This window comes from Rhinoraja longicauda, chromosome 20 (assembly GCF_053455715.1).
Source record: "Rhinoraja longicauda isolate Sanriku21f chromosome 20, sRhiLon1.1, whole genome shotgun sequence".
Lineage (NCBI taxonomy): Eukaryota > Metazoa > Chordata > Chondrichthyes > Rajiformes > Arhynchobatidae > Rhinoraja > Rhinoraja longicauda.
Window position 1 is genome coordinate 18,084,938 of NC_135972.1, and position 25,032 is coordinate 18,109,969.

At 43.7% G+C, this 25,032-nt stretch overlaps 1 protein-coding gene across 1 annotated transcript in view; it reads right to left on the minus strand.

The window, feature by feature from the left end:
• The window catches only part of prickle1b (prickle homolog 1b), a 117,311-nt gene that overhangs the window by 91,698 nt on the left and 581 nt on the right, over positions 1 to 25,032 (minus strand). The window lies entirely within an intron of this gene.

The window sequence follows — 25,032 nt, forward strand, 5'->3', positions numbered from 1 at the left end:
CAAAATTTAAAAATGTAGATCAATTGTGAGTTTACCCGACAATGAAAATTAATTATTACGCATGGAGTCTCATTTCCCCGCGGCTTTTACATTTTAAAAGTAATTTTCTAACTTTTCAGCAATCTTTACCCCCCCCCCCTTAAATTTAATCTTTGTCAACAATATTACTTGTAGAACAGAATTTGCACCCTCCAAATTGCAATCTTCCCTCTGTTCATTTCCTAGCTATAGTTTCATGGTTGAAGAGATGATATTTTACTTCTTCCATTTGCAAAGTGGCGCAGCGATAGAGCTGCTGCCTGATAACGCCAGAGATCTGGGCTCAATCCTGACTCTGTGACTGTCTGGGTTTTCTCCGGGTGCTGCAGTTTCCTCCCATATTCTAAAGACATGCATGTTTGTAGGTTAATTGGCGTCTGAAAATGGTCAAGTGTGTAGGTTACTAAAGTGGGAATAACACAGAACTAGTGTGCAGATGATCAATGGTCTGCGTGGGCCCGGAGGGCTGAAAACTAAATTTACATTCTTAAAATAAAAAAAGTTTTGAATATTACTTGTGTTGACTGGTGTGAATTTTTGGAATTGTGTATCAGAAAGCTATAATTCATGTTAACAAGAAATATAACACTTATAGGACTACCAGTTAAATAATGCATTCAGCAGCAGAAGCAAACATCAATGACTTTTGCATCCTAGCTGGAACAGCACCATCTCCTACCTCAAGAGCCATGGTCAGCAAAGAGGAAACATCATAAAATCAATGTCAGAAATCCTCTGCAAAGTAACAGCCAGTCACACAGGATCTTCCACAGAGGCGCTGTGGAAATTATCCTGATTAGTTGCATCAAGGCCTGGTTTGGCATTTCCAACAAACACAAGAGCTGCAGAGTGGTAGACAGAGCATGGCCTATCAAGGGCACAGTCCTCTCAGTCCTCTCCACCATCTCATGCATCTACAAGGTGGCATTTATCATCAAATATCCCTACCATCTTGGCTGTGGCCTTTTCTCGCTGCTACCATTGGGCTGGAGGTACAGAAGCCTGAAGTCTTGCACCACCGGGTTCAGGAACAGCTCCGTTGCTCCAACCATCTGGTTCTTGAATCAACATGCACAACCCTGATTCTACCTTAGCAACGGAACACTGTGCTATCATGGAAAAAAAAAGGAACTGCAGATACTGGTTTATACCAAAGACACAAAAAGCTGGAGTAACTCAGCAGATCAGACAGCATCTCTGCAGAAAATGGACCGGAAATCTTTCGGATGGGAACCTTTCTTCAGACCGAAAAGAAGTGAGCCTGGTCAGGTGGCTGGTGTTTCAGTGGAAGAGCATTTTGGGGTTAGTGATCACAAGTCTATAATTTGAAGATTGTTTTGAATAGGGAGAAAGCTGGACCTTGTGGGAAGGTGCAACATTTGAGTAAAAGTGAACTACAATGTTATTAGGCAGAGCTCAGTATTCACTAGGAACAATTGTCCATGGCCAAGTCTACATCTGACATGTGGGAGTTATTTAAAGATCAGTTGATTGATGTTCAGCACCACTGGCATATTGTAGTAAGGAGGAAGGATAAGAATGGCAAAGTAAGGGAGCCTTGGATAACCAAGGAAGTTGTAAATTTGATTATAAAGAAAAAAGGAAGCACATGCAAGGTTTCGGAGGTTGGAATCAGACATCGATTGGTTAGTAGGTTTGCAGATGACACCTAGATTGTTGGGGATGCGGATGATTTTGAATAATGAATGATTTATCTTGGCAGAGCATAAACTGGGATTATCTACTTGGAAGTTAAATGTTAGACTATTCATACCCAGCAATTTTCCTTGGGAGAGAGTACATTGTGAAGGAGATGTTTGCTGCAAGTATATTTTACGTTGCAAGTGGAATTTAAAGACTTCATAGGCATGGGGTCACCCAGAGACACCCATGAGTGCTCGACCATTGCAAATTAACAACGACTGGAGGGATGCTATCAACAGGAGAGCAGATTTTGCAAACTCTGGTCATCTTGATTGGGTTATTAATGAATTAAACTGAAAAGCCAAAACATTGCTCAAATCTAGTCACCATGTCACTTAACGACAGACATGTGTACAAAACTGCCTATACTTGAAGAACCATTCTTTTTGTGAGAATTGCTTTAGAAAGCTGAGGACTTGGTCAAGTGCCACATACAATTCTTCCTCATGGTTGAGTGCGATACACCAGGTATGAACCTTCCTTGCGGGTTTGTCTATCAGTGCTGTTCGAGGAATCTATTGCCAAATTAACAAAACACGTGGCTCTCATTGTGAGGGTTTAAGAGGGACACAGTAATTAGTTGGGTAGCTGCGAAAATGCTTGGCATGCCTACCCCTTTCTGCTTTTATCGCTTAATATTCCTGGGAGATTTTGGACCACCAGCTGGTAACTTATTTGCTCCGAGGCAAGGTGCTGGCCCCAAGCCAGTGACTGTGTGGCCAGCAGCCAACGTGCAGAACCACAAAGCAAATATTGTGCTCAGAGTGAATTGCAGTGGATGATGTGGCCAATAAAGTCAGTGTTTCAGACTAAAGTCAGAGTTAATACTGCTCATCTAGCAGGCAGACTGGGGTACTTAAGCAAAGTAGACCTGTGAGGTTATTAAAGGCCTTGTGATCCAATGACTGAAGCCATGAGCCGATAATTATCTGCTGAAGACTTGGCCAATTGTGTTGCGTTGAACTGATTTACAGATGCGTTTGGCCAAATGTTCCTCCCAAGCCCCTTTCTATTGGTTAACATCAATGGCAACTGGCAGGGTTGTCCCTGGCCAGTGCTCATTCACTGCCAGGTCAGGACCTTTCAACAGGCCCGGAAAGAGGAGTTGCTGTGAATCGCTGGGACGGGTGGATCTGCCAGTTACAGTGGGCATCCATCTGCTGACAATGCTGTCCCGCTGATTGTTCTCGTCGGAAATGAGTAAAGCATTGGCTCCAAAACAAGTACAAAATATTTAGAAATAATACATAATAAATACACAGCTAATTAACAAGCAACATGTTTCAAGTAATATTTCAATCCAGGATCGGTCAGAATGAATTAAAATGTGCGTGTTCGGTGCAGGAACGATGGAGTAGAATCAAATCCGTATCAGTATCCTCCTCCTACTGCACAGTGTGAAAGCTCAGTGTATTCAATGGTGACATATAGCTAGTTCAGTGATATAGACACAAGCTCAACTGACAGATCAACACTGGTTGCTCAGCTGCCAGTACAATTTGGGCTGGAATTGCACCGCACCATGCTTCCCTGGTAAACAATGTAATGTCATGTTTCAGTCCGAAGAAGGGTCTCAACCAAAAACGTTACCCATTCCTCTTTGGTGTAAACTAGCATAATAATAATAATAATAATAATAATATATTCCTTTATTCGTCCCACACCGGGGAAATTTACAGTGTTACAGCAACAAAGTGGATAGCAAGAGAGCAAGAGATCATTCATTATAAATAGAAGATGCATAAATTGTCATCAGTTTTCCGTGTGTTCTTAGCTGTTATTGTTGACTCGTCTGCTGGGAGCAGTGCTGGTTGTGCAGTCTCTCAGCAGCGGGAAGGAAGGACCTCCTATATCTCTCCTTATGCACTTGGGGGTGAAGGAGTCTGTCACTGAAGGAGCTACTCAGTGCAGTGACAGTGTCCTGCATGGGGTGGGAGTCGTTGTCCAGCAGCGATGTTAGCTTTGCCATCATCCTCCTCTCTCCCACCACCTGCACTGAGTATCTGCAGTTCCTTCCTACATACAATGTAATCGAAGGCCTCTTTGTCAGGCAGCAGGCACCCTTTCCCTGCAACGTGCTGAGGTATCACTACCGGGAAAGACAACTCCACAAATGCACGCAAACAGCTACTGGATAACAACCTGCATTTATGTAGACATTCAACCAAGTGAAAATATTAACAAAAAAGTAAGACGTGTTATCCAATAACATTTATTTTGAGAACACGATCTCTGGTTCTAGACACCCCAGACAGGGGAAAGATCATCCCAGAATCTACCTACCAAGGCCCATAGATTGTACATAGTTTTCAACAAGATCTCTCGTTCTTCTAAACACAAGGAAATACGTGTTCCAGTTCCCATAATCTCTTCAAAGACAATGAAGCTGCCATCTGAGGATTCAACCCTGGAAACCTTTATGGCATTCCCTCTATCACAGATAATCCCTATATCACAGATAATCCCTATATCACAGAAACAACTTTCCAATATTCCACATGTTGCCCCAATTATTTGGTGAGATTACATGTCCCTTCTTGTAAAATCAAATCCTTTTGCAAACTCATTAATTTTTTGGGAGGGAATGCAGAAAATCAACATTTGATTTTTTAAAAATGGTGAGAAATTGATAGTTGTGAATGTCTCCGTCTGTAAGCAGCGATTCATATCCTCGTACGTAAACCAGTGTTAACTGCCGATACAGCAAGTAATCAAGAAAGGACCATTGTGTTAGCATTTATTATAGGAATGGAGAGGTCTTGCTGGAATGAAACAGAGCCCTGGTGAGACCAACCTGGTACATGTTGTACAGGCCTAGTCTCCCTACAAAAGGAAGTTGTCTGAGGAGATAAATGCTCACTATTCACTCATTTCAAATTATTCTAAATCCTCACATCAGTGTCAAGTTGTTTATGTTCACTGAATTGTAGATGTAGTCAATGGTGGGAAAGCTAGCCTGTGTGATGGACTGGCTACATCTACAGCTTTGCAATTACTTGGGCAGAGCCATTCCCCAATCCAGCTGATGCAACTCGACTGTATGCTTTCTATGGTGCATCTGTAGAAGTTTGCAAGAGGCACTGGAGATGGACTGAATTTCCTCAGTCTCCTAAGGAAGTAGAGGCATCAGTGGGCCTTCTTGGCTGTCACATCAATATGCTGGGTCACAACAGTTCATTGGTCATATTACCACCAAGGAACTTGAAGCTCTGAACCATTTCCACATCTGCATCATTGATGCTGGCTGCTCCATTGACGCAGGCTTGCTTCAGTTATCTGCCACAAATGCTCCTCACACAAGCAGTGCATGTACAATCAGGATGCACCAACACCATCTTGGTAATGACTGAAGATTACAAAGCAAGATGCGTTGTTTTTGTAGCTGGATGAGCTCCAGTTACTGCATCAATAGGGAATCATCCAAGATTAGTTGGAGGTCAGTATGTAGCAGTTTATGGCCTCACTCCACTGCCCTGATGCCACATTACATTCAATTTAATCGAGTTGCTGTGCATTGGTTGGACACAATAGCATTCGAGGCTGCAGAGGCTCCCAAATCTTAAACTTTGACCCAGCTATTTCAAGCACTTAATTCTTCCAACGAAACATTGTGTTTAGTTTAGTTTAGAGATGAAGCATAGAATCAGGTCCTTCGGCCCACCCAGTCCATACAAGTGCTCACTTGTCCTACATACTAGGGCCAATTTACAGAATTCCATTAACAAACAGAGCTGCATGTCTTTGAAACGTGGGAGGAAACCAGATCACCCCAAGGAGTCCCATGCGGTCACAGGGAGAATGTACAAACTCCACGCAGATAGCACCGATAGTCAAGATTGAACCTGGGTCTCTGCTCTCTACTGTTATGCCACTGTCCCAAAGGCGCTCAGTACATTTCCTCTGATCTGCAAATTGCAATTGCCTACAATAAATGTTATTTGCCATCAGATCAAACAAGCAACGCCTCCAGAAAACCAGAATGAGGATGGAATGCTTTGTGACAAACATGACGATTAACCTCTCCGCACTTGACTTGTAGTGGGTGTAAAAGCAGAGCGTCCAACTCACTGGTACACAGCTGAAGATGAGGCCCACGCATGATATTCACACTCCACAGTGGAGGAGAGATTTTCTGACATCCCCTCCGCAGTGAAATGTTGTGTGCAAGTGCAGCCTGTGTAAAGAGAACTTACCTGACCAGACACGTTACTGGCTGCTTGCTACCAATAACTTAGTTGCCTGAAGTGGAGGAGGGGGAGGGATGGTGCAGAAAGATGATTCACAACCCCACCTCTTCTCCTCCTGCTGTTGAGTGAGAACATCTTCGGATCATCAAAGGTTAAAATACCGGAACATCTTTGGTCTCCCTGTGCGCTGATCTGATTCAGTTTGGAATGCAAACAATGCACGAGTTCCTGAGCCAGCACTTGTAGTTATCTCTGACTGTCTGCAGCTATACTTGTCAGCTTCTGCTAGGAAGCGTCAGGGTGCGTTAGAGATTGGATTCCAATCTTGGTTATGTCGTGGGTATTTTTTGGGGGGAGGAATTCATTTGCCAGAAATAGTGGGTTGGGACTGAAGTGGTGGGAAGTAACCTACAATCCCAAGTCAGGGGTAGAATGGGGTGAAGTGCAGAGTACAATTTTTCCCTAGTAATGACGTTATCAAATCTGCAGTGACGGTGCTGTGATTCGGATGACTGGGACTGGTATACTGTACTCTGTGCTCTTATCTCTAAAGCTGACCCATGAAAAGGTTACGAGGGATAGCAGAGTCCAGTGTGGTAATTGAGAGCTGGCTCGTGGACTAAAACAGTTTTTTTTTTTTTAAAGGAAACTATAACACACTTTAAAAAACCTTCATGCTTCCTTTAACAATGTTACTTTACAAACCACAGGGGTTTGATATCAAGAATGTCAGTAGACAAACTGTGGTAGTCCATGCCAAAGTCTGCAATATATTCCTGTGTAATGGCACACAATATGCCGTGTGGAGTATGGAGTGTAAACACCTGGCAATTAAGGGCCTTATAAATATTTACTTGTCTGATTTTACATTTACTGTTAGATTTTTTTAAACCATGTATTTCTCAGTTATTTACTGCCTCAGCACCCAAGACCAAGACTTAATTCTGAAGTCTGAAGAAGGGTCTCGACCCGAAACGTCACCCATTCCTTCTCTCCTGAGATGCTGCCGGACCCGCTGAGTTACTCCAGCATTTTGTGTGTAACTTCGATTTAAACCAGCATCTGCAGTTTTTCCTCTCTACCCATCTTGATTCTGACCTCATGTGCAGTTTGTTTGTTCTTTCAGTGGCTGCATGGATTTCCTTTGGATCCTCTGGTTGTATCCTATGTTGTAAAGATAGTGCGAGTGGGTTAACTGTTTACTGCAAATCACCCCGTGGTGCAAGTTAGTGGCAAGAACGAAAGAGGAATCAATGGGCAAGTGGGAGTGAAAAGGTTGCAGGAATACAAGGAGAGGGGGAATGGGACGGATGGGATCACACTCCTGGGAAACTACTGGACTTGAAGGGTTGAATGGGGTCTTTTGTTGGAAATAAGTGGTAAACAAGTTGCCTGTCAGTCCCCCAGTTTAAGTAACCAGTTAGAATTAATGAACTGACCCTTGGGCACACAATGTGTGCTCAAGGCTCTGGGGTGGGAGTTGGTGCCCCACCATTCTGCTTTGGAGACAAGCAAGCCGCCCATCAGTGACTCAACACGACTCTGGCTGAATGTCAGTGCATGAACACTGCTCGATCTTTAATTCTCATCCCTGACCCAGCAGTTGATATGATCACAGGCCCAATATCACAGGGCTTTCTCCATCGCTGCTCCCACCCTATGGAACTCACTACCCCAAATCGTCAGAGACTCCTCCTAACTCACCACATTCAAAACATCACTGAAGTCTCACCTGTTCAGCACTGCCTTCAACCACTGAAGGTCACCCCACCTTCTGTCTCCTTTTTCTGTTCGTTTACTTATTTATCTATTTATTCACTTCTCTATGTTCTAGAAATCCCTGTAAAGCGTCTTTGAGTGTTTGAAAAGCGCTATATAAATGTAATGCATTATTATTATTATTATTATTAATATTGGATCAATGGCAGACTCAAAGCAGTTGCTTCCTGTTCATGCCAGATCAGACCATAGTTACGACCTGCCACAAGCCAATTCCTGTGGCGCTTAACCGATAAAAAGAGGACAATGTAATAACTTCCTTGCGTTTGAAAGCCTTTTGGTCAAAAGCGAAAGCAGTTTTTCAGTGTAGCACCGAACAAATCCAAACAAGTTCCGAATTGCCATGGAAATGCGATACTAAATCTGTATTCCAAAGATGCTGAGTCACCAGCCCATGGTTATGGGTGCTTCAGAACTGGGTCAGAACTCATTCACATTACCACACCAGCATTACAGGGTAGAGTGATGCAAGGAACGGTTCCTGACTTACAGAATGCATTGCAGTGAAACTCCCACTTAGGAGGCACGAAAGAAAATATTGGTGACCAACCTCAGCAGCCACTGGCATTTAGAAGAAGGCAAGAATAGCCAAATTCAATTCCCTAAACCCCACAGGCAATCCTGGAATAAAAGTAGAGCAAATAAACTCTGCTTTCTTCAGTCACTTTAGGCCTAATGCCGCAACCTCCCTCTGTTCCAAGAAGATTACTCTAGTCTGAAAAAGGGTTCAAACCCAAAATATCGCCAATTATTCCCTCTACAGATACTATCTGAGCCGCTGAGTTCCTCCGGCACTTTGTTTTGCTTCAGCCTTATAAGAAAATTATTTTAACATAGGACTCAGTATCCAAATGACCCAGGACTGACATTGAGGGTGATGGAGATTAGCTGAATTGTGCTCCACCCACAGGAAATCCTTTGTTTTAGAAAGTGCAAAGTAGACTTCAAAATTATTGAAACTGATTAGTTTTGTTTGGATTTTGGAGTGCAGCATTGCAGTCCAGAACATGGCTACAGTCAACAAGATATAGGCAATGAAGCAGGAAGGCAATCCTTCGACAAGACTGAAGGCCTTCATTACCCTTGTGTCTCCAGCCAGGGGGCATCCTCTGATCTTTCCCCAGTCTATCCTTCAAGTGTAAGCCATCAGTTTTATTTTTTCTGCATTTAATAATAATAATAATAATAATAATAATAATAATAATTAATTAATAATAATATATTCCTTTATTCGTCCCACACCGGGGAAATTTACAATTTTTACATAATGTTTAGGACATATGATGTCCCAGGCTGGACATGTCGTGGAAGCAGATGTAATGGCAACGTTTAAGAGGCATTCAGGCAAACATATGAACAGGTAGGGAATGGAGGGATATAAATCAAGTGTAGGCAAAAGTTGACATCATGCTCAGCAGATCCTGTTCCTGTGCTGCACCGACCATCATAGCCTCAGTCACAAATTAAATAAGGCCTGTTTATGGCAAACAACCTTTGATTAGTCTACGCATTACAATGTAGTAGGGTCAATGATCCATTTGATAGTTTGATTCCATTTGATAGTTTTGCTGCGCTTGCAAAATTTCTGAAGGCTTTTCCAGATCCACAATACAAGGGAAGCAAATGGCCAGCAATCCCATGCCGAACGAGGCACCTTTGTGTTTGCTGCTGCTCTCTGCGGTCCCCACTTTATGTCCTTTCCTCAACTTTCCTGCTCATCCTTCATGTGATATCAGCAAATTTAACGACATAACTTTGGCATCTTCACCCAAGCATGCAAGTTATAGGAGGTTGAGGCCCCAGCGCCAATTCCTGTGGTTGTTGTTCGTGACACATTCTGGAGTAAGACCATGACATCCAGCCTATAGGACTGTTATGTGTATGGAGATGGCTGATTGGACCGATCTGGGCTCAAAAGCACCTTCCATACAGGCAACAGGTGTAGGAATGCTGCAGCATCAGTGGTCAAGTACCATTAGCAAATTTGCAGATGACACAAAGCTGGGTGGCAGTGTGAACTGTGAGAAAGATGCTATGAGGTTGCAGGGTGACTTGGACAGGCTGTGTGAGTGGGCGGATGCATGGCAGATGCAGTTTAATGTGGATAAGTGTGAGGTTATCCACTTTGATGGTAAGAATAGGAAGGCAGATTATTATCTGAATGGTGTCAAGCTAGGAAAAGGGGACGTACGAGATCTGGGTGTCCTAGTGCATCAGTCACTGAAAGGAAGCATGCAGGTACAGCAGGCAGTGAAGAAAGCCAATGGAATGTTGGCCTTCATAACAGGAGTCGTCGAGTATAGGAGCAAAGAGGTCCTTCTACAGTTGTACAGGGCCCTGGTGAGACTGCACCTGGAGTACTGTGTGCAGTTATGGTCTCCAAATTTGAGGAAGGATATTCTTGCTATTGAGGGCGTGCAGCGTAGGTTTGCCAGGTTAATTCCCGGAATGGCGGGACTGTTGTATATTGAAAGACTGGAGCGACTAGGCTTATATACACTGGAATTTAGAAGGATGAGAGGGGATCTTATTGAAACATAAGATTATTAAGGGGTTGGACACATTAGAGGCAGGAAAGATGTTCCCAATGTTGGGGGATTCCAGAACCAGGGGCCACAGTTTAAGAATAAGGGGTAGGCCATTTAGAACAGAGATGAAGAAAAACTTTTTCAGTCAGAGAGTTGTAAATCTGTGGAATTCTCTGCCTCAGAAGGCAATGGAGGGCAGTTCTCTAAATGCTTTCAAGAGAGAGCTAGATAGAGCTCTTAAGGATAGCGGAGTCAGGGGGTATGGGGAGAAGGCAGGAACGGGGTACTGATTGAGAATGATCAGCCATGATCACATTGAATGGTGGTGCTGGCTCGAAGGGCCGAATGGCCTCCTCCTGCACCTATTGCCCTCAATTTAACATTTTCTTTCTGAAAATCAGCAAGGAGTGTTAGGGCATGATTCTTGTCAGGCATCAGGGCTGGGACTTTCATTTGACACAGACTCTCACACACACCTGTCAGCCCATCACTTTGTCTGTTCCCCTGCCACCTCCACCTCTTTCCATCACTTTGCCCACTTTCACATCCTCACACTGAGGGGAAATTTACACGTCAATTAGCCTACAAACCTGCACATCCTTGGAATGTGGGAGGAAACCGGAGTACCCATAGAAAACCTCATTCGAACGCATGGACAACACTAACTCTGCACAGACAGCACCCGTAATCAATAATCAAATGCAGGTCTCTGGTGCTGTGAGGCAGCAGATCTATCACTTCGCCAATAAGCCATGTAACTTGATGCCAGGACAACAACCTCTCCCTCGACATCAGCAAGACAAAAGAGATTGTTATTGACTTCAGTAAGCAAATCAGTGCTCACACATCGATGGTGCCAAGGTTCCTGGGAATAAAAATCACCAGCAATTTGTCCAGGACTAGCTATATGGAAGCTCTATTTCCTTAGAAGGCTTTGGAAGTTCTGCAAGTCCACCACAACCCTCACCAACTTCTACAGATGCAGTGTAGAAAGCATTTTAACAGGATGTTTCATAGCTTGGTTTGGGAGCAGCTCCATACAAGACCGCAAGAAATGGCAAGAGTTCTGGACATAGCCCAGACCACTACACAACTAACCATCCTACCATTCTCTCCATCCACACTTCATGCTGCCTCAGTGAGGCCGCCAGCTAGGGTTGCCAACTTCCTCACTCCCAAATACGTCACCGCCCCATGTGACCTCACCCAGCCAGCGGCCACGTGCTCCCGCTCCACCAATGGCGGCCACCCGGGCCGGGAGGTGGGTTGCTATGCAACTTCAGTTAGGCGGCGCCCAGGCCTCCGGGCCTACACTGTCCGGAAGGTAGGCACAGATTTTAACCAGCATCTGCAGTTTTTCTCCTACTGCACTGTCCGGGCCTACAGCGCCCCCTGGGACAAGCCGATTTAGCCCAAAATATGGGATGTCCCGGCTAATATGGGACAGTTGGCAACCCTACCACCATCATAATCAAGGACCAGTCATACCCCGGTCATTTCCTCTTCTCCCATCAGGCAAGAGGTATAACAGTTTGAAAACACACACCTCCAGATTCAGGGGACGCTTCTTCCCAGCTGTTATTCGGGAACTGAACGGTCCTCACGAACTAAGATGTGGCCCGGACCTCCCATCTACCTCTTTGGAGGCCTTTGAACTATCTTGCAGAGAGGGTGAAACAGATATGATAGTGGCATTTATGAGGCTTTTAGACAGGCACATGAATATGCAGCGAATGGAGGGATATGGATCATGTACAAGGGGATTAATTTAATTTGACATCATGTTCGGCATTGACATCATGGCTGAAGGGTCTGTTCCTGTGCTGTGTACTCTTTGTTCCATGTCGGTCGGTCAGTGTGCCTGCATGCCTGGCAGTTTACTGTTGGACTTCTCTATCCATTTCCACACAGCCTCTGTTCCTTCACCAAGGCTGCCCCCTGCTGACTGCACTCCTCCTTCTCAAGGGCACACATTTACAAAAACAGGTACAAACAAGGTAAAAGCTTTGCTGACTCAGCTTGCAGGAGCTGATCTCCACTTGGCCTCCTGCCTCTTGCCAGAAAGGAAAGCTTTGACTACAGTCCACAAGGAAAGGCCCCGAAGGAAAAATGCAGCGAATGCTATTCAATCAATCACACTTAAACACTCCCTCCCTGACAACGAAGGGAAGCCCGATGAAGTGGGGCAGGCCGAAGAAAAGGCTGACAACATGTGTGAAGTCAGTGCTACAAAAAGCAATAATTTATTATCCTCCATCCCACAAAGTATGCAATTAAATTCAGCCCCCACCAGCCACCTCACGCTGGCTACTTTTAAAATTACCTCAGTGTATGCGAGTAATTTATGACTTCAATTCCAGATGCTCCTTATCTGGAATCAAAAAACAACCCAGCAACATTCCCTGTAGGGCTGTGAATGAATGCACAAAAGATTAACAAACTTTGCAGTCCCACTCACAACCTCGCCTTCCATGCCACACACAAAGAGTGCTAAATTTAAAAAAGAATAACAATCCAAGTATTTTAGTCCCATCCTGTTTGGGATTACTTGCCAGGCAACATTTTAAAAATGTATTAATTGCACAACTCTGAGTAAATTTACACATTTCAAAAGTTTAAAACCCAGCCTGTCCCCTCATGTTTGCCCTCGACAGTGTCAGCCAATGTTTTCAAAGATACTTTTTATGTTGCAAAGCTAAATAGTTTTGCTGATTGTCCCTTCCCTAACCCCAATTCAGCTCCTTCAGCAGAATCTGGACTAAATTAGCTGTTACATGCAACCAAATCTTTATCGGCACACATCTGAAGCGTGTATTTGGGTCACATCTTGTGTACATTTTGCTATTTTTAATAGCGTTGAAAATAACTGGACAATACTAAACAGCATTCCTCGAGTAGCCAGCTGGATCGAACACGCGCTTAAATGCCTACTCCATTCTGGCTGTTGCACACAGATTTTGCTGCCTTGGGAATTCACAACATCATTCAGACCTCATTCCCCATCTCCGAAGCCTGTCCATGGAAAGAGAGATGTTGAGGACACAGTTCAAAAGGTTCTAAATGTTTAAAACAGCATTTACTTAAAAGAAAGGAAGCATTGATCCATGCACCACAGCTGACCAGTGGTTCCATAGCCTGATCTCGCTGAAAATATAATTGTAGAGCAAGATCGCTTCATTTCCCTCCAAGCTCCCTGCCAATTGTATGCATGATGAGGTTTGTCATTTATGGCCAGGTTCCTCAGCATTAAATTTGCAATTGACTGGGTCATTAGTTTATCCCAGATCTCCACCAACTAGACAAGGGTCTTTTGTTTCCGCTGCCCCTTCCATCGTAACCCTGTGCTACACCCACCCCACCCATGCACAATTGCTGTGAATTATTGTCTGGTTATTCTGGTCCTGGACACCATGTAACTGGTTAATGGGAGGTGGAGGAGGTGGCAGGATGTGGTGCGGTAACACTGGCTTATTGACGGGCACTCTGTGCTGCCTCTGCCAAAGGTTTGGATTTGCTGGCTGTCGAGACCTTGAGTACAATGCATCCAGGCGAGGCACGGTCCTGTTATTTTTAGTTCTAGTCAGCTTTTATATGCATCTTGGCAGAGGTGCACACTTCATCCCCAGCGTTGAAGGAGCGGACTATCTTAAAGCTCTGGCCATACTTACTAAGAAAGCAGAACTATTTAACGGAATGGAGAAGGGAAAAATAAATATCGAATGCCAAATGGCATTAAAATTGTTTTGTTTAAAAAGGAAAAGCCACTGAAAATGAACAAACCTCTACCTCAATCGAATGGCTCAAGTTTGAAATTTTAATCCAAGGATTGAGCCACACTTTTACAAATGAAAACTGAAGCACAAACTTGTTTTTGGGGTGACAGTGGCACAGTTGGTGGAGACACGATCTCACAGCTTCAGTGACCTGGGATCAATCGGACCTCCAGTGCTGTTGTGTGGAGTTGGCACGTTCTCCCCCTGACTGCTCCGGTTTCTTCCTACATCCTAAACACATGGTAATTAGCGAATTTACCTTTGTCCAGAGACCAACACTTAGAGGATCTGAGGGAGTTAGAGAAGATGGCAAGAGCCCATTTTATTCTCTTGACAATTTACTTCCTGTAATGTGGTCAGTGGCAACTCAAGACCAGGAATTTCAAAGCAGGTGCCTTGGGACAATTTGCCTCCAAGTTCCAGCAGGTGATTGTCACAGTCACTATCCTGTGGCCAGTACCCCAGCTGTATTTTACTCCAGAGGCTCAAAGAGCATAAAGGAGAACTTGCCAACATGTTTTTTTCAGTCAATTTTCAAAATGGTAATCGCGTGGGTTTTATAGTTAGGCAGCCAAATTGCATTGAACTTGGTCCCGAAAACAGCAAGGATACCAGGCCAATGAATCCCCTTTATGTGGTGTGTAGATATAAGCAGCGGGACAAATGATGTCCAAGATAAAGGGAGAAATGCAGAATCTTGGAATTGGTTAGGTGCACATTTGGAAAGTTGCAGAGATGGAAGGCAGCTTCACTACCCTTGCTCTTCACAACAAAGTCTGTAGGGGCAGCATGACACAATTTGGTATAACCCTGTATCTGCAGATCCTTTTCAGTACAGACAATTGTTTTCCTTTTTGCAGAAATACAATGACCACTGAAATCTCAATTGAAAAGATAGTCATGGAGAACACTCAGGATAAGATTTTGACAATAGTCCTCTCTGGGTAGAAACACACTACTATTGACATGGTATGGCCAGTTTGCTTAGAATCATCTTTTCTCCAATTATTTGGTTCAGCGGTCTGTAACAATGAGGCTCCCCAGTTCAAGACAGAGCACAGACTTCCACGTGGCATATAATCATGTGGCTTTTCCTAGCTTACCATGCTCTAGATAAGTAAATCCCCTTTGGGAGAGAATTGGATAATTAAGGACAGCTAGCATGGCTTTATCCACGGCAGGTTATGTTATTAACTTGAATGAGTTTTTTTGAGGAGGTGACAAAGATTATTGATAAGGGTAGGGCAGTGGATATTGTCTGCATGGTTTTTAGTAAGGTACTAGACCAAGTGGACCCGGTGGGCCCAAACCTCTCCAACATTGGTGCAGCACCCTCTCTTCCCTCTTCCCCCCTCCACCCCTTCCCCCCATCCCCCCTCCTCCTTCCCCTCTTCCCCCCATCCCCCTCCTCCTTCCCCTCTTCCTCCTTCCCCTCTTCCCCCCTCCCCTCTCCCTCCCTCCTCCTCCCCTCCAGCCCCCTCCCTCCCTAGGAGATAGATTTAAACTTTAAAATGTGAATAACTTAAAAAATATAACACCGATTTCAATGAAACTTCTTCCATTAGCACCAAAGGGACGACGGTGAGTAAGGTGGGCCTAAAATTGTTGCGCTATCGTGTACTGTTTTGGCTGTAGTTCAGGAACAAACAAACAAATGAGAGTTTTAGTAGATAGATTTAATAAAGTCCTATATGGCAGGTTGATCTAAAAACATTAAGATGTATGGGGTTGATGATAACCAGGTAGTTTGGATTCAGAACTGGTTTACCCAGAGAAGATAAAGGGTTATGATGGAGGTCTGTGACCAGTGGAGTTCTGCAGGGATCCGTGTTAGGACCTCCATTGTCTGTGATATGCATAAATAACATGGACGTAAATGTTGATGAGTTGGTTGGCAGATGACACCAAAATTGATGGAGTTGCAAGCAGTGGAAACGGCAATGAAGGGAAGCAGCCAGATATGGATCAACTGCAGAAATAGTAGAGTAATGACAAATGAAGTTTAATCCAAGCAAATGGAAAATGTTGCTATTGGGCAGTCCAATGTACAGTGTGCAGTTCTGGTCGCCCATTCCTAGAAGGATGTGGAGGCTTGAGAGAATGCAGAAGAGTTCATCAGGATGTCACCTGGATTAGAGGCTGTTTGCTATAAAGAGGTGTTGGACAAACTTGGGGTGTTTTGTCTAGAATGGGGTGTTTTGTCAGAGGATGAGGGGAGACCTGATTGATGTCCATATCATTATGAAAGACATAGATAGGGTTGTCCTCAATGAGTGGATCAATGATTTCTCATGTTGCATCTTATTCAACCCCTTACTAACATGCAAGCACACAATGGCCATTGGTTTGTCCTCATTTATTTTGTTAGTAACAACTTCAGTTTTCATCACACTCAAACACCCACACTCACCTTTATCCCAGGGTGGAAATGATGAGAGGGCATAGCTTTAAGATGAGAAGGGAGATATTTAAAGGTTATTTTTATACAAAAGGTGGTGGATGCCAAACTCATTGCCAGGGTTGGTGGGGGAGGCAAATACGATAGTGGCATTTAAGAGGCTTTTAGATAGGCACATGGATATGCAGGGAATGGAGGGATATGGATCATGTGCAGGCAGAGGAGATTAGTTTATGTTGGTATCAGAATTGGCACAGACATTGTGGGCTGAAGGGCCTATTCTTGAGTTGTAGTATTCTGTGTTCTATGTTCCATGAGAGATCAGATAGGATGGCATAAAAGGATATGGCACTAGTGTGGGTGAAAGAGTTTAGCATTGGTGGGCAAAATAATTGACACAGACAAGACTTGTGCACCAGAACCAGAGTGCAATTGGTTTAAGTTGAGAGGGGAAAGATTTAATAGAAACCTGAGGGGCAATGTTTACTATGGACGCTGGGTATATGGAATGATCTGCCTGAGGAGGTAGTTGAGGTCGGAGGTAGTTGAGCACGTAACAACAATAAATCAATGTTAATGCCAAAATTTCTTCCACAGCATCCGAAAACCTTTTCCCAAATCCCATTTATATTTTCCTGAACAAACGATAGTTTATAAAATTGAAATCCAAGCTAATTGCAACCACTTGAAAGGCAAAGTCTAGGTTTGTGAGGAGTGGGGATTATAGAATCATGTGCAACTAGATAGCTTCATTTACAATTTGTCTTGTTCTTAAAATGCACTGGGGAAGCTCTTTGGGCCCCTGGTTGAGGAGGCAATGCCAATAATTAATCTAATTGGAAGCACTTTGAGCAAAGGTTAACTGTTGCTGAAAGAGCAGAATTGCCAAAGGAGGGATGTGGATCATGTCTGACAATATGCAGCATTCCCAGGATTAATTAGGCCTGCATGTGGGGACCCAACTGATCCAAAGCATTGGGATAGCAGCTGTCAACCAAAGAACCCCGACCTTCAGAAGGTGAGCCAGGAATCTGGGTGTCCCGCAGCAGAAAGTTACATTTGATTTGCAAGATTAAAAAAAAAAAAATTCATTAAATTTGGGATTATAATAACAAAATCTCACTTTTGCACAGCACTAATCCACAGGTCTATGATCCACAATCAGGGATGAGCCCGTCACAGTATTGCACAGCATGGAAACAGGCCTTTCGGCCCAACCCGCCCATCTCAACTAGCCCCAGTTGTACGGTTCTGGCCTACAACCTGTAAAACCTTTCCTATCCATGTACCTGTCCGCATCTTTTAAACATTGTAAATGTACCCTCCTTGCCCACTCCTTCTGGCAGCAGGTTCCACATATCCACCACCCGTGTGTGAAAAAGTTTCCCCGCAGGTCCCTTTAAAGCGTTTCCCCCTCTCCTTAAACCCGTGTCCTGTAGTTCTGGACACCCCTGCCCCAAGGGAAAAAACTGATCATCCACCTGATCTTCACCCCTGTCTAAAAATAAAAACTGCCTGATGAAGTGGTGGCAACGTAAAAGGCAACATCACCTACCCACCCACCAAGGATACAGATCTGACTTCTCTAAAATCCTGGGGGGCAAAGAGTGGAGGGCTTTGGATCAGTCACATTCCCACATGCAGACCAAAGTAATACTGGGCATGCCTTTCCCTTTCTTTTTAAATTTAAAAAAAGGAACAGATTTATTTTCTTAACTTTGAGCACAATAAACTGGTTTCATCCATATTCTGACTGCAAATACATTTCCAAATTGCACTGTCTTCAAGCAGAAAATTGCCTCCCTCCCCCCCTTATGTTGGAAACGATCAATAATCAAAAGTAGGCCTTTCAAATCTAAAACGGCAACTTCCTTCCTCATTAGTTTCTATGTTAAATCAAGTTACCATTTGAACTTGCCCATTTTTCCGATTGGCTCATTTTGGGGAAAAATATGCTGAATGGACAAAAGGTTTCAGTTTGGCTTGCATCTCGGCTCATCATTTATAAACTTGATTAACTGGCAGCTCGCAAAGGGTAGCTGGAGTCGAGAAATGTTTTACTCCCACACGCGAAGCAGACATGGGAATACTTCCTGGACGTACACCAATAATTTGTCTTCAAGGCATGACATTCTAGTCTGTTTGCACTGGGTCTAGAGTGTGGAACTTCCTTATTGCTCCCCCCCCCCCCCCCCCACACAGTTATTGCCCTCACAGAGGGGGGTTTGTTTGGTCAATGCTGCTGGTCTGTAAAGTTAGGAATGTTAACCAGGTAAATTATTTATTCTGCACTGTACTTAAGCCGTGACATGGAATTCCACCTCATGCACAGTGATTATATCTGGAGAAAAGTGTACTTCCCCCAAAGCCACCAACATAGTGCAGAAAGATTAGAAAAACAAACGTGCTTTATAGAAGGTCATTCACCCCATGACGGTCATGCTGGCTAAAATATAGGATTCAGTGAGATTATTCTCTCTTTTAAGCACTCCAAGATGCTTCAAGGGGTTAGCTAAAGGAGTAGGGGCTTGTTTCTGTCACCCTCAGGCGCTGCGCTCACTGCCCAGTCTGTGAGCAATGACAAATATGGTGCCTTCAGTATTACAAGTCAAGGTATAACTGTAGTGATGCTGTTAATGGACTAGTATACCAGACAGCCTGTGCTCAATCTCATCAGGACTCTTCAAGATCAATAATGAACGTCAAGTTATTGCAAAACCATTCTAGTCCATACTTGGTCTGGTTTTGACAAGATTCCAATTCAACGCCAAACATGACTAAGTGGCCCACACACTGCTGGGCTGCTTTGGTTTAACAAGATGAATCACGTGGGTCCCAACAAGACCCGCAGACCAGATGCTGCATTCTAGATCAGGTTACGATGCCACCAGGCTCCTCAACATCATTCAGCACATTCTCCATTTGCTCCCATGGTTGACAGTGGTAAAATCAGGAGCAGGAGAGAGGGGGCAGAAGGTGAAGGTATTGGATTTGCAAGGAGAGCACATGCAGATGCATGTTGTGTTTGACAGCCGGACATAGGGCAAGCTTCTGGAGGGGCTTCAGAATCCTCTTTCTTCCGAGGAGGCACGAGAGAAGCTATGTTTGCTCATAGCCCACGTCTGTCCCTCACATGGAAGGGCAGCCACCATAACTCTTACCTTGGCCGAGCTCCAACCATTGCCACTGCCGGAGTGGGAATAAGGAAATTGCAGAGTTTGACCCTCACCTCAAATTATGCCGTACTTCTCTCTACACCAGGGCACTGGAACACTTCAGCCAACAGCCACGAACAATTCCCCTGCAATAACCAATTCCCATAATATTCTCAAGGAAGCGCTTCACTATTTTATCAGAAACAGTTTGCTAACATGTGTTGCAAACTAGCCATTTCCTCCGGCTTTGCTACAGGCATTTTGAACATTCCAACTGATCCCGCTTGATGCATGGGAAAGGCATTTTGTTTTGCCATTTGAAGTTTTTGAGGGGGATGTTCTCTCCAGCTGCTCTTGTTGCAAAAGAGCACATTTATTCTTTTGGCAAAGATGTGATTAAGCTCCATCTTGCCCAGGTCGGTGGTGGTGGAAGAGGGAAGCAGTGGATTTGTAATGGAAAGAAAGAAAATTCAATTCCATAGAGTTAAAGAGCTGAAGCATGTAAATTCTTCCTCTATTTCGTTTTACCCCTCAAGGCATTTCTCCTGCATCTCCTCTGAACCCCATCCTTCAGAGAACAGCCTCCTCTCTATCCCCTCCTCTACAGCTGACACGAATCAAATAGCTTATTTATAAACACTTTTATGTCCCTTCAGTCGACAGGTTAATTTTTGTGCAGAAACATGGCAGGTTAACCCAAGTTGACTTTGTGATACTACCCACTCATTACGAAGATGAAGAGTAATTTTCCATGCAGATACTGGATTATAAAATGATTTACTTTCAGACATCTCCGTGTTACTACCAGAGCGCGCTAGTATCGAAAATGCTGTCGAGGAATAGTAAGTGGAAGGCACCCAGGTCTGGCTGCACACTTTTGTCAGGCACTTTAAACTGGAATCAGCTGCTTGCACGTTAATTCCAGTATCAGGACTCCGTACAGATAACCTACGTCTGAAGTTCCTTCTGCACCAATTATATTAGTCATACCTTTTCCCGTGCACCTGAAGTCCCTTCTTATTTTAATCTCCAGATTGATCATGCCAAGTTAATTTCAAAGTCTGAACATTTATTAATGCGTCTGTGCTAGAGTTTTATTTACAACGTGCACAGCTCATGCCACAGAGCACATGGTTCTCTCATTCACGTTGCCCCGGGGCCCTGTGGGATATTGTTTAAACACCTTGATCTTGTTGCCAGGGAGAGTTACTAATGACATTCAGGGTAGAAGGAATAGCTGCAGTCATAAGGTCATAAGTGATAGGAGCAGAATTAGGCCATTTGGCCCATCAATTCTACTCCACCATTCAATCATGGCTGATCTACACCTCCCTCCCAACCCCATTCTCCCACCTTCTTCCCATAACCCCAATACCCGTACTCAAGAATCTGTCTGTCTCTGCCTTAAAAATATCCATTGACAGCATTTGCAGCCTTCTGAGGCAAAGAATTCCACAGATTCACCACCCTCTGACTAAAGAAATTCCACCTCATTTCCTTCCGAAAGAAAAGTCCTTTAATTCTGAGGCAATGACATCTAGTCCGAGACTCTCCCACTAATGGAAACATCCTCTCCACATCCACTCCATCAAAGTCTTTCACTATCCGGTACGTTTCAATGAGGTCCCTCCTCGTTCTTCTAAACTCCAGCGAGTACAGGCCCAGTGCTGTCAAACCATCCATCATTTGCCTCTCCTCCTCCTCCTCCTCCTCCTCCTCCCCCATACATGCCCCGACACACTGAACAGGAGATTAGTACTTGCATTAATATAGCGTCTCTCATTACTTGACATGAACATCTGCCTTACAGCTAGTTGCAGAAATGTTGGAAACATGATTATTTATACACAGCAAGATCTCACAAAAACAAGGTTGAAAATAATTATTGCAGTTGGGCAAGAGGTAAGTAGGAGTACATGCTCTTCTTTTGAGTCTTTATTTAGAAGTGACAGATTTAAAAAAACATTTTTCCCGAGGGAAGATTGTGTTTGAATTCAACACTCATCTGTGAAATGATGCCTTCAAACAGTACAGACCTCCCTCGGTACCCAGCAGAGTCTCAGCCTAAGTTACATGGAGGATGACACTGGCCTGTAATTTGGGATGGAGAAAGTCAGTCATTCCACACGTTAGCAAGGGATCCTTGGCTTCAAAATGTTGCTCATTCAGGTTTAGGATCTTGGCAAATTATTTTTCACCTGATTTAAGTTCATATGTGAATATCAGCACCAGGTTTGTCTGCTTCCAAACTACTGTCATAAGGAATTGGAGCAGAATTAGGCCATTCGGCCCATTAAGTCTATGCCGCCATTCAATCATGGCCGATCTATCTTTCCCTCTCAACCCCATTCTCCTGCCTTCTCCCCGTAACCCCTGACCCCCGTACTAATCTGTGGAACTACATTATAAATGTAGCCACCCAAAGCTTTAAGGATGCTTTGATTGTCTTTAATGTTCCTACATTAAGGAGAAGTAGTTTGACCTTTGTAACAAAGCACGTTGCTAACGTAGCACTGAATAGTTTGGCACCATTCACTCAGCTGTTTTTATGTACCTGAAATTGGCACCAGCTTCAAAATGTTTGCTCTCCTGGCAATCAGCTCTAGTGTGAACACAAGAGCCTGTCCAGTCAGTAAGCAAGGGTATGGATGTTGCTACCCCAATAGGCAGCATCTGTATGTACATGGGTATACAGAGCAGGCATTAACCTGCAGTAAAGAACTGCAGATGCCCTTTTAAATCGAAGGTAGACACAAAATGCTGGAGTAACTCAGCGAGACAGGCAGCATCTCTGGAGAGAAGGAATGGGCGACGTTTCAGGTCAACACCCTTCTTCAGACTGAGCTCAGGGGAGTGGGTGGGACAGAGATAGAATGTAGTCAGATACAGTAAGACTGGTGGAGAACTGGGAAGGGGAGGGGATGGAGAGAGAGGAAAAGCAAGGGCTATTTGAAGTTAGAGAAGTTAATGTTCATACCACTGGGGTGTAAGCTACCCAAGCGAAATATGAGGTGCTGTTCCTCCAACTTACGCTGGGCCTCACTCTGACAATGGAGGAGGCCCAGGATAGAAATGTCAGATTGGGAATGGGAGGGGGAGTTAATGTGCTGAGCAACCGGGAGATCAGGTAAATTTCAGACTGAACGGAGGTGGTCAGCGGAGGTGTTCAGGCATTAACCTGTTCAGTGCCACCCCCGAGTATTCTCAGATCATGGACAATAGTGAAAAAACACGTGGCAGTGAACAGGTTAACTGGTACCTGAAAGTATCAGACAAATATGCTATCAGCCAGGAAGCAGCCGATTCAGGCAAGGAATGGCCATTCCTTCTCTCCCGAGATGCTGCCTGACCTGCTGAGTTACTCCAGCATTTTGTGAATAAGTCGATTTGTACCAGCATCTGCAGTTATTTTCTTATACTAAATATATATGAAATATATATAATAAATATATATATTTTCCAATTAAAAAAAAAATGTAATTCAAGCTGAGAGAATTTCCATTGAGCGTTCAGGTAAATGCTTTACCTCACTTTCCAATTTCAAGTTTAAACTAGTAAAATGGGACTTTAGCATTGAAGGATGTTGAACTCCAAGTTATAATTAATATTAAGTTGCCATAGTCAGCAAAATATTTTGCTGAACAAGATATTTCAGGAAAATAAATGATTCATGCCATTTGGATGGTTAGTGCTCAACACTTTTTCCAGTTGTTGGAAAACAAGCTATTACAAAAAAAAATATTTTGAAATCTTAAAACAAATTGTTTGGTTTGGGAATATAAAAAGGTTTTAATAATTAAAGCTGCAGGATCCTACGTACAGGCTACCTTGTGCTTATTTGGAAGAATACTTTAATACATTTGTTTTCCAGTAGAGGACCTATGTGCTTGCTTGTCTCATATGGCATTGGGCATTGTTTCACCAATCTCGATCGTTTGTTCCCCTTACATCCCTCCTTTTGTGATTACTATAAATCACAGACTAAAAGCACGAATTACCCTTGTTACAAGGATTAACATGATGTCAAAGTATGAAATTAATTAGATTGGTAATCCTTTTAGGCTTTTCTGACAAGACAGCTCGAATGTCAATTAAATACTGCTGAAGAAAAAAATTGGATTAATCTTTGCGTGGAAGAAACTAATTGTTATGTTACTTCAGACACAGGGCGGCACAGCTGGAGAAAGCTATAGCCTTTAAGGAAATATACACATTCTTTAAACGCAAACAGGATTTGACACCAAACTTAAAATCTTCTGCACAAACACAACCTTCGCTTTTTCAGAGCGATTCTACCAAATCTGCAGCTTAGAAATCCCCGTCAGCACCAGCGACGTATTGCATTTATGAATTGCTCTGGCCTATTCTATTGGGACAAGAGATTTCTATCTTTAAGCTCCAGACTTTGCCAATGTCAGCCTGGAGTGCATTTGAAAGCCCCTAGAAAGACAGTTTGATGAATGGTCAGTGTTTAAGTTTACAATCTCCTGGTGGGAGTAAATATTGTCAGGGAGAAAGGATTTGATAAATATCGTGTCGCCCTCTCACTTCAGGGATCATCGCACCACCTTTTAGCTGAGGCTGACTGCTTAATTCTAAATATATCCCAGTGGCTGTCAGAGAAACAGAAAAAAACAAAGAGTATTGAAAAATGAGACAATGCAGGAAGGCACGGGAGAAACGCACTCTCCTCATACGGGCGTGAAACACGAATCGCACCGATGATAACGGCGTGGAGATGGAAGTCTTGACATTTCCAGCCGAGGATAATAGAAACAGCCAGTGCTCAGCGGAAAAATGACCAGTTGTCACCCAAGTGACAGACAACAGCTGCTTTGCACATCTGGAGTCTGGCTCGAGCAAACAGTCTAACTATGTGTACACTTTCAAGGAAAAAACTTCCAACGGCAACTCTTCTTGTAGACCTCTGCACATCCCAATCCAAAGTAACTCAATTACAGAACCGGCACCAGTAACAAAAACCTTGATAAAGCACACTGGCACGGAGCAGCTCAACTTCAAACGAACATTAATACATTGTTTAAACCAATGTATTCGGTTTAAATCAGGATTTGCAGTTCCTTCCTACACGTTAATACATTGTTTTGTTATTAAATTCCTGTGCAACTCTGTCCCAACTATAACAGACTGATGATAGACACAAAATACTGGAGTAACTCAGCGGGACAGGCAGCATCTCTGGAGAGATGGAATGGGTGACGTTTCGGGTCGAGACCCTTCTTCAGACTTCAGTCTCGACCCGAAACGTCACCCATTCCTTTTCTCCAGAGATGCTGCCTGTCCCGCTGAGTTACTCCAGCTTTGTGTGTCTATCTTCGGGTTAAACCAGCATCTGCTGTTCCTTCCTACATATAACAACAGACTGATGTTTTCTTAAGGAGAAATATCGAAAAGAAAGTTTAATAACACAGGGGCAATTTCATCACAGGCAGACAACAAAAGCCCGTT